The sequence below is a fragment of the Gymnogyps californianus genome, chromosome 3 (genome assembly GCF_018139145.2).
Source record: "Gymnogyps californianus isolate 813 chromosome 3, ASM1813914v2, whole genome shotgun sequence".
In the NCBI taxonomy this organism is placed as follows: domain Eukaryota; kingdom Metazoa; phylum Chordata; class Aves; order Accipitriformes; family Cathartidae; genus Gymnogyps; species Gymnogyps californianus.
This window is the reverse complement of record NC_059473.1, coordinates 41402644-41414073: the sequence shown is the minus strand read 5'-3', so window position 1 is coordinate 41414073 and position 11430 is coordinate 41402644.

Here is an 11430-nt window from a genome sequence, read left to right as displayed (position 1 = left end):
GGTTTGAACTTCTGATAATGACTTATGTTGTGCTGCACTATGGAAAAAGATAGCCACAACATCTACCAATGTCCCCTGAAACTAAGTCATTAGCTGATAAAAAGAAATGTCTAGCATTGCTATTACTATTAACAACTGTACTTGAAAGGGATTCTTGTATCAACTCAGTGGCTGATCAAGCCATGGAAAAATGTCTGCTAAATCATTACGCCTTGTGATCTTCACGTTTGCTAGGACAGTAGGTGTAAAAACATATTTTAGCATATTTAATCCATATTATAGTCATAACATTGTTGCTCATTCTAGCAACAGCCACTGAAAGGCAGTGACCTGGGAAATTTATAGTTAGCATTTTGTGACCTTTATTTCAACAGCCTTTTAAAATGAAGATTAAAAAAATAATTAGACACTGGAATTAAATGTAACTTTCAAATGTTCTTGAATCCCAAAATAGCTGCTAAGGAAAGCAGTGTTGAAGTTTGGGATTGCAAGTTATTTAATGAAAGACAATTACTTTCACCATCAGAAAAATCACCCCCCTGTGGCTTTCTGTGCAGGAACTGCTTTCTTGTCCTTCCTTGTTAGCAGCAGTAAATATATCTTCTTGCCTGGCAAGAGAAGTGGTTCAAATCTCTGTTGGAGGGGTTGTCTTTTCAAGAGTAGGAGAGTTCACAGAGCACTAAACTACAGGAAAACATTCCTTCTGCTGCCACAGACTTTCCTGTGGGGCCTGTCTTCAGCTTGGTTACTTGTATGAGATATAGTACTGTCCCACTGTAGAGAAATGTGAGGATAATTTGGGGTGATCAGGCAGTACAGTGATGGAGGAGCCATATGGAGATACCCACTGTTTCAGGATGCAAAGTAGATTCTACTGGAGAAGCTGTATGTTGGGGTCCCTTTTGCCTTGTATCTCATGCAGTTAGTTTCCCCAGAATGCTAAATGCATCCAAATACCTGCAATCTTGATTTGGCAGCATTTTGCATCTCCTTTCCACTGGTTGCCAACAAACTGATAAAAAACAGTTGAAAACTATTTTAGATTCAGAACACTGCCACAAGTATGAAGGAACAAACAGCATTGGACTTGAAAGATTCTCAGGAACAGTAAAATTGTCAATTGACAGTGCTTCACTCTTTGTGGAGAAGTCAAAATTGTCTTTTTCAGGCTAATAATCTGTTCCTAAGGAAAGCTATTTCGGTTAGAACATGGTTTTCAGGAGTAATATTCTCAACAGTTTCCCTCCATCTCTTCTGCTACTTTTATAGTAGCATTAACTATCTCTGGTTGAAGCCCATAATACTTCAGCAGCTGCTCACTTTGAAATGACAAAAAAACCCTACAGACTTGGGATGGCATGAAAATGTTTAAAGACTTTTTATTTATAGAAAAGACTGAAAGACCTTTGTTTGTCTCATTCTTCCCAAGTAGTGCTAGCCAAAAATATCTCAATGCAATGCCTTTCAGTCAGAAAACACTATTCCAAGGAAATTATGCTGTTTAGTGGAATTTCATTCATTAGTGTCAAACTCATAAGAGAAATTAGCAATGATCATGGTACACACACAGAGTACAGTCCAGACAACAGCTTGCCTCAAACTGCCAGCCACCTGACATAATCGTAAAATACTGGGCCAGATCATGCATCTGGATAAAGCATTATTACATCTGACAGCCTGGATGCTAGGTGATTAGCTGCCAGGGAACTAAGCTGTCCAGGTGAAGTTCATAGTATTCTGCTCAAGATGGAAAGAAAGAGAAAGAAAGAAAGAAAGAGAGAGGAAGGAAACAGGAGCCCTCAACAAAACTCATTTATGAAGTGAAGTGACAGAGTCATTGTGTTAAAGAGCCAAGAGGGGGAAGATTCAAGCCCACATTCAGACACCCATATTTGGGCATATAAAATTTAGATGCTTGGGTGTGAACTAAACATATAGGTTTCCATTGTAGTCAGTGGTGATCTAAGTCTCCATTCTTTTGCACCCATGTAGGTGCCTATTGCCACCTGATATACCCTAGAGTATTCAAGACATCCACAGGTGGCTGATAAATTTGATATAGGACCAACAGGAGACCTGCAGCCTTGTGGAGCAGCAACTCGAGGCCATGCAGTCGTGATGAGCAGGCATCACCATCAATATAGTTTTCAGTCAATACAGGCAGTGGAATCCATAGAACTTGGCATTTAATCAAACACAGGTATCTGCTTCAAAGATAAGCTGAATAACTCTCTAGACTCCAAAAACCATGAAGCATCCTCTTTAAGTTAGGGTACGTCCACGCACACACATGGCTATCCACTTACAGATGGCCAAGGCAGCTTTGGTTGCTGTTTTAAGAAGCATTCCTCTTTCAGAAATTTGCAACTCTCTTCACTCAGTGTTATGCATGTGAGGCTGGAGGAATGGATGCCCATTTTTGCAAGGGTCTTCTGCATCTCATCTTTTTCAGCACTCACCAGGCAGTAACTTCTCTGCCATGAGGTGTAAGATCTAAGCACCCAGTCACCTGGAGATAGAAAAATGTTATTATGCTCTTTATGGCAACAATGTCTTTGAGGCATGGTGTTGAAACAGGCCCCCAAGCTATTCTTATTCTCCATTTTTACATAATGCCATAGTTATAGTTCTTGATTTTGGTGAAGGAATTGAGGATAGATGGGTCTATTTTCACTCTTACACTTCAAATGGTTATGAGATCCAAAGGTCCTCTACAAGCTCACATGTAACCCCATAGACATTGCTGTCCACAAAATAATCCAGACTTGAAACCATGGAGCTCCTGTGCACCAGTGTTCAAACGCATACCTTCAAGGATACTGAAGGGTAGGAAGAGGTAATGATTCCTTCTCCCCTCTTGCTTTCTGTGAGCAGCTTCATATAACAGCACAAAGACATGCTTCTTCCAGCTTACAACTGATGATACTTACTCCAGACAGTCCATCCCTAGGGATCAGTCAGATGCTGGTTTTCGCACTCCCTGGCCAGTGTTTCAGGACCCAGCCGCACTGACCCCTTGTTCACTGACTACTCACGAAGAACAAGCTTGGCTCCTCAGCCCCACTCAGCTTCACGAGCCAAGGTCTTAGTGACTCTTTTCCTTGCAACCTGCACCAAAGCTGCTATCTCTAGCCTGACTCTCCTTTGCCAAAGACCCTGAGTCTATCTCATGGCCTGCTGCATCTTCCCCGTGCTGTTCTGCAGTGATTGTGTAGCGCTGGTTTGGTTGGCCACTACCTAACGCGCAGGCTGGCTCCTTCTAGTCATTCCCATGGTTTTTACCTCGTTTCACTCTGTCCATATTTTAGTGCAATGTTAAAATCATGGCTTTAACTTTCTAAGTCAGAAAAGAGGGTGAACATTCAACCTGAATTGTGTCTTGCAGGTGATTGACTAAGGGCAGCTATGAAATAGGTACTTGGTAATCTCAGTGCAAATGTGTTTTGTTTTTTTTATATATATATATACATACACACACGCACACACACACAAACTACAAAATCAAATAACAAGGCAGAAAAGAGTAGAGACCAAGCAAAAGCAGTTCATAATTTTATCCTGCAGTACCTCTGGTACAATGAGAAGATAAATATGGAGGAAAATGTAGCATGAATATTATCTATATCTATACCACCTATATCTACTCATTTGTCTGGAAGAGACCAGAGAAGAGTCTATAGAGATCAGTGCAAAACCTGAACTCAGTGCTTGGTCACTGCATTTTGAACAGTCATGCTACATGCATAATACTAAACCATCTTTCTGTAGCATGTTGCAGAATGTGCCTTTGAATCCCGGCTGTGATGGCCAGGGCTTATCCTGTAGAGAGGGTGACTGGTTTACTTGGCAAAAGTCATGAGCTTCTCTTTCAGCTACTTCAGAGGAAGCTCTGAAACCTGTTAACAACCACAATCAGCAGGACCCTGGCTCTTTAGTCTTTGGTTGTGCTGTACCACAGAGATCACGTTTGCAACTGAGGAATCAGCAGTGCGTTGTGCTGATATTATGGTGGATGTAATTTTAGAGAGGATTAGGTTTTTGGGTTTGTTTTTTTGGTGGATTTTGGTTGGTTTTTGTGGGTTTTTTTTTAAGAATGACATTGTAGACAAAGTGAGCCAATACTTCTGTCTAACAACATTGCTACTTTACAAGAAGACTGTGTAGATGGTCAATACCTGAGTCTTCAGGTGGGAACTAAGTGTCACCAGAGCTTTGCAGGTTCTTGCTGCCGGCCCCCTGGGCAACAATGGATTGAGTAAAATCATTGCCTGTACCACACAGGTTTGCCTGAACAACAGTGTAACATCACTCAAATCAGGGAGTGCAATGAACTGTTTCTATCTATCTAGCAGATGTCAGAAAAATATTGCTGTTATTTTCAGGACTTCCAGACACGCAGTGGAAAGGAGTATCATTATGGATTCATATGGAACTCCGCAAGACAAGAGACTTAGCTTGCGTGGCCATATCTTTTCCAAGGCCATTTACAGTAGCAATGAGATGACTGAGCTACGAAGACATACATGGACTAGGGAAAAAATAAAGCCAAAACCTAACTAAAGTACTAGCATAGAATTTTACAGGAGTGTGAAATTGCTGTGAAAGATTTCCATGTTTACACAGCAAACTGAAGTACTGTCCAAGGAGCATGTACTGTATTGAAACCATTAGGGATGTGGAAAAAAGTTTACCCTGCCTTTATGAATTATTAATTTTAACTGGGACAGAAAGTGACCCAGTGGAGAAGGGAAAGCAGGAGAAGTGTGTGCTTCACCAGGTGGGAAGGGAATAGGGAGAACAGTTTGCAGCAGTGATATCGCTTCCTGGCCTCCCCATCCCACTGGTATTTTCTCCTCCCCCAGCATATTCTTCAGACCTTTGATGTATATTCTTCAGCTTGAGAAAATATTAATAATACTTGTCCTTAATTTTAAGCAAGTTGTATTTGGGAAAGTGTCACTGGGAAAGATGTTAGTAAGTCTCATTATGACTTGACCAAAATTTAGCCACATTTGAGAGCTTTGGACTGAATGTACAACCTGCTAGGGAAAAACTAGCATGTTTTAAAATTAAAGCATGCTCCTCTCTCCTTTAGAAGGGAAAAATGCAATGAGGTGATAACTCTCCATTATCTAAACTGGGGTGCAGAAGAGCCAGAGGAGACCTATTTCAGAACTGATATACAGACAACTTTAGGAGGACTGGGAAAGAACAAGGATAAGCCAGAAAATATAGAAAAACAATTTCTAGGCAACACAAATTTACAGTTGACTAAAGCAACTAATGTTGGGACCTGTGAAAGAACAGCAGCTCTCCTTGGACTCACACTGACACCAAGACAGACATTGTGAGCCTCTGTCATAACACAGGAAGTCCTGCAGATCACAGATACATCCTTGCTCATCGATGCTAAATGGCTCCAAAATCAAGGGAAAAGCATCAGAAACACTAGGAAATGGACTGACATGGTTTGGTGAAAATTACTTATGTTCTTCAAACTTGTACTGTTCTGAAATGAGTGGAGTTCCTAATTTGGTGGCACATTTACTTATGAAGAAAGCAAAATAACTACCTTAACTGAATAGGGAATATCTGACAGTAAGAGGTACGATGTTCACTTACAAGTAGTATGACACTGTAGCATAGAAGATCTCTTGAAGCTCTATTTGCAATTAAAAATCTCTTAGAAGAGGTCTATGTCTTCCAGTTGAGTCCATATATAATACAAATGGAACAGCTTTAGCTTCCCAAGAGGAATTGTCAGTCTGACATAATCACAATTCAGCATGTGTCTCCTGCCAACATCTGAGGCAATGCCAGACACGGTCACCTCAGTAGACTGGCAAAGAACAACCAGGAGAGCAGCTTTCCAGTTTTGGGGAAGTCTAGCAATGGTGAGGTACAGTATAATTAAAGCTAGAAACAGCAACAAATAAAATTCTGTTAAGTAAAGATCGTCTCTTCTCTGTGCATGTTACATTAGACTGTCCTTGGTGGTAAGTCTTCTTTCCCATGAAAGTAACTCAGTTCTCCTTTGCTCAGTCACAGCAGAATGCTGCTCCCATCTGCACAGGGCACTCTATACCCAGATATGACACTTGGACAGTTTGTACCCTTGTGAGATCTGCTGCATTTTATACAAATTAAGCATTGTCCTTGGTACTCTGGAACAGGATGGACCTCTTTTCCTATCTTGTTTCATTTGTATAGAAAGCACTAAGCATGTAATTGTCACCTCTAGGAAGGGCAAACAGTTAAAGAGATGAGCTTCTACAAAATGTAGCAAAGCCTGAAGAAAACTAAATCTGTAAGCATTCATGCAAGCTCACTATAAAAAAAAAAAAAAAAAAAAACAAAACCAAAAAACACCTACACCAAAACCCAACCACACAACGAACCAAGAACACACAAAAAAAGTCAAACTCCAGCAACAGAAATACAATAGTCATGTTTGGCTTGATAACCCAACGGCTCCCTCTGCAGGGTGACACCTTTTTTGGATAAAAAATGGTCTTGGTATGTAATTGATGCACATCTCAAGCTGTTTCCAACGAAAGCTGACATATTCTTAGGACCAATGAATCCCTTATGTTCAGATATAACCGTGTATTATGTGCAAAATAAATGTATGGATATATTAGATTTAAAGTACATGCCAATGCTGTCTCACTTTACATCATTCTCTTAAAAATTTCTGCAGATATCAACTCAGTCCCTTTCCCCACTGCCAAGTTGATGCTATCTTCACAAACCTCCTTGCAATAAGGTAGAGATCTCAAGTATGTTGTGCTTCCCTCTTTACTCACCAGAATCCACACATTTGAGCCTTTCTGTTAGAAAAAAACACAATCTTGATGAAAGAACAACTGGTTGAAAAAACAGAAAAAATAGGAACATGGAAGGGCCTTCACTCAGAAAAAGCAATGCTTTGTTAGTCTAAAAATTCAATTTCAAAGAAGAATAAATGCCTAGATAAAGAAAGGAAGACATAGTTACCAAACTTTCCTATATTTGACATTTTAGACATAACTTCTGTTGTTGTTCATTATCTTTCTGAGAAAGACATGATCATTTATATGCCTCTTTGTAGTGTTTCAAGGACCAGTTATTAGGAGATGATGTTCAAAAGGTAAGGCTTGGGACGTACTGTTCCTGGGAAACGTTCTGTCCGCTTCAGGCAGCAACATGTCCATTTCTAATCACTGATTTCTCATTTCACCTTGGAAATCGGCAGCATATGATTTTCCAAATTTCTTTTAAAAGCTGAGTGTCATTTACAACAATACCCTGATCTGGATGTATAAAATGTAGTTAGAGAAAACTCAAAGTAAATATGATTATTATTCTATCACACATTATTGCAGCAATAGGTACCAATAAGCTATTTCAATACAGTTATCGAAGCAAATGGTCCCCAGTGTCAGTACATTTCATAGCAATTCTCTGGAAACCAGACATGCTATTAACTTTAATAGAAGTAGCTTCAGGGCAGGAGAGAGACAGCTATAGCTAAGCTTTTACTTAAAATTTTAAATACATCTAATATTCATGAGTTGGACTATTTTGTGTAGCCATAAATAGCTATGTTACTTGAACTATTTATTTACTGAGCATCTTTAGATGCTGTTATATGCTCTTAAACATCCTAAGTGTGTACTAGTCATATGGCTACCATCATCTCCTCACACTAGAAGAGACATCAGGCATTGTTCTAGTATTTTTGAAAAGAAAATAATGTCTTCCTACACCAACACCACCTTTTTTTCCCCTCTCCTGTCCTACTATCCTCTCATTTAGAAGCTTTCAGGCAACTGAAAAAACTGAAAGCTATACATAGTTCTGTGATTTGTAAAGTTTCATTGTTTTCTGATGGGTTCAAAGAAAATGCTTATTTTACAACTATCTCTACAAAGCCACGAGTCATGATTAATAGAAGCCATCATGTGAAATGGAGGTGTAGGCTGGTATTGCGTGATTTACACAGATGCTGTACTAACACTATCTACCCAAAAGATGTTTTAAGCTTAGTGCTGAAAGAGGGTTCAGAAGTGGACAAAAATCCTCTTCTGTATTTTACCTCTAGGAGGATAATTAGAATTCATGTTCAACAGCCCATCAAGCATACTTTAAGCTCTCCTCAGACCCAACTGGCAGACATGTTACTGAAAGGGTGCTAAAATAAATGCGTATTTGGCATAAGGAAAGAAAATACTGCCCGATTGTGTAAGTGCCTCTTTCTGAAGGCTTCAGCATGCCTTAGAAAAGAGTAATTGCACATGGAATTTGCACAGACACTGTTCAAGATACCAGCCATGGCCCACCCCACGTACACAACACACACCTCACGCCAGCACAGCAAGTCAAATGAAAGGCACAGTGTATTAAGGGCGTATTGATGCAACTCAATTAGATAAACCATGAAGACAATGGGGTAAGTGAAGATGAAGAGTATTTTCTCATTGCTGTCTTGGATCCATCCATCAGAAACAAAATCCCATTTTAGCTACACCTGGAAGCTCACTAACGTAATAGAAATTCAGTTAATATAAATGAAGAAGAGGGTGGCAGCAGGCCTATTAAGTAAGCTTTAATAATTCTACACTATATCCTGGCCTCAGTCTCAATCATCCATCTATAAAGATAGACTGGTGAAAACTAGCATGGCTAACTGGTATGCATACACTTTATTCTCCCTCAGAGCAGACCTCAGGCTGCTTTGAGAAGTAACAGATGGAATTTTACCTTCGCTTGGAGAAAGTTTCAGCAAGGCAAAAAAGGGATTTAGAAGCACTTTAATATGCTGCTCCAGCACTGTGCCTACACAATCTATATAATGAGCCTCCTATCTGGCTGCATTCTCCAGAACATGCAAAGGTCTAAGCTCCTCAAATTATCACTGTGACAGGCCAGATTTCCTATTATTTACAGATATCTATTTCCCATAATTTTTCAAAGACAGAAGTATATGCAATATAAACAAAATATAATAGACGTGAAACAGTGAATCTTCCCATACGCAGGGGAAATGTGTAATGAAAACAGGTTTTTAGGAGGCCAGGCTCATTCTTCTATCAGCAGGCACCGGGCTGAGCAAGCCACAAGAGGGAGCGCGAACACTGTTGAAAATGCAACGAAACGACAGGCAGAAGAGTCAGGTCCAGGCAGCGTTTGATATCAAGTCTGTTGCTAATAACCTGCATTCTAATTTGTACTGAAAATCAATTTAATTTCCTCTTCAGCTTTAATGCGTTACAAGTAATTTTTCAATACTAATCTGGCAAGGGGGGAGAGAGAGAGAGAAAGACATTCATAATGTTCAGCTTGAGCTGGATAAATGAAATGCAGAGCCAGGTCAGAGCAGCAGGCAGAGCAGCCTTGGGTGTCAGACAAGTGGGACTAAAAGGCTGCAGCGCTTGCCTGTGGCAGAAGAAAGGGAGATCAGCTGTGCACGTCTCCCTTCTGCTTTTCATCCTGCTTTTGCTGCCACCGAGGGAAGGACTGAGGTGTGTGCAAGCACCAGTCCAACTCAGAATGGGCACCTACTGCCAACCTTTAATAGCAGCAGGAACAGGCATCCCCACCCTCTGGGACGGTTCCAGCCTCATCCCCCTCCTCCTCTTTTCTTTTGTGAGAGACGAAAAATAAGGCTCCTTAACTGTGGTGAAATAGACTGACAAAAGAAATACCTGACAATAGATATTTTCAAACTGAGATGTTTATATGCGAGTCAAATATGAGTTTGTGAAATCTTCCACCATCATAGTCAGATTTTTCTCATCTCTTACCTCTGAATATTATACAGTCAAATTCCATTCTTGAGCTGAAGGTTGTTTATATAAGCCAAGGATAAATCTATTCTTAAAGGCTGTTCTTTCTGGATATATATTCAAGCACAATCTAGTGCTTGAATATCCATTTCACTTAGCTGTTGCAGTATTCTAGCAGGAAACAGCAGCAGGATACTGCTGTTATGCAAAGGACAGGAGCACAAAGGATAATACTTGTGAATATTGATCTCCTGACTGATAATCACTGTGATAAAAGATAATGTCTTAGTAGTATAAGACCCAACTCTTCTGCACGAAGTCAGACACATTCAGCATAAATCTAGCTGCTTCTGGGAGCTGAAAAAGGAAGAAGGTCACAAGGCTGTGGAGCAGATCTGCACCACACATCCCACAGTTTCTTGTCTCCATGGGATCCAGGGCAGCAGCAGAAGCCCCTGCACTGGCAGGTCAGTGGACACAGCTTCAAGATTCATGACTGCCTCAAAACATAGGGTGAGAGGGGATCCTTTCCCCAGCATGAAGGGGATGCAGAAATGCCTCCCAACAGAGTCCTGACACACCAGCTGCTGGGAGGCAATTTAACTGAGGCTCCTGCATTTGCAGGTTACAAATTATATTCTAGCTAAATCGCCGTATGTATTTTTCCAGTAATGCATGAAATCAATGAAACATCATTAAGAGAAATGAATTGGCTCTGAGGCTATCATGGTACTCACCACACCTGCCACTTCCCTTTGCATGACAGGATCATGAAAGTTCTTACCAACTAGTTTATTTAAAATCTTCATAATGTACCCTTCTCATCTCCTCTTATCCTTTTACCCTTCACACTTTCTCCTTTTCCTCTTTCTTAGTCTGCATTTCTGTTACTTTAGGAACAGCTAATTGTCCAAATGTTAATGCTAACCATCTTCCTCTTCCATTCCCTGTAATGGGAGAGAAAGGTCCCGCATAAGTCTCTGCATCTCCACTGTAATAAACTAGCCAGTTCTGACATTCCCAGAATAGACCAAAGATAGACTTGAAATTTAAAAAAAAATGTAACAGATCTGTAAATAACCTGGTGATACTCAAAGACTGACTGTTACAATACTTAAATTCTGTAGCAGGGTGTGAATTTTGCATCAGTGCTGCAGTTACCCACAGAGAATAGTTAAGCTTAAAAGATGAGGAAATAGGACTGCAGCATGCTAACTTCACATGGCCACACTTACAAAGCTAGTGACACTTTACAGGCTATAAGAACAAATTACCTCAAACAGATCACAATTTATCATTTTAGGCCACCAATTTACACAAAGTAGCCAAGATAACAAATTTACAAGAATTTTTAGTGTTTAGTTTTGGTATATTGTTACATAATTGTTAGTGTGCTATGTATGCTAGTGGTAAATATGTTGCACATCAATTATTAAAAAATCATACACTGTTATTGTTAATTACTCAAATTTTACCTTCATAAATCTGAACAGTGGATAGTTTCTATTTACAGATACTGTACTTGTTTTGTACAAAGGTCAGCTGGAATCCTGAAATGCTATTGTTTTCTCAGGGCCAAAGGCCACCCTTTAAGCTGTATCCAACAAGTGACAATACCAAACCATCTCCCTCTCAGTGGGGGGAAAAAATATTTCACCGAGAA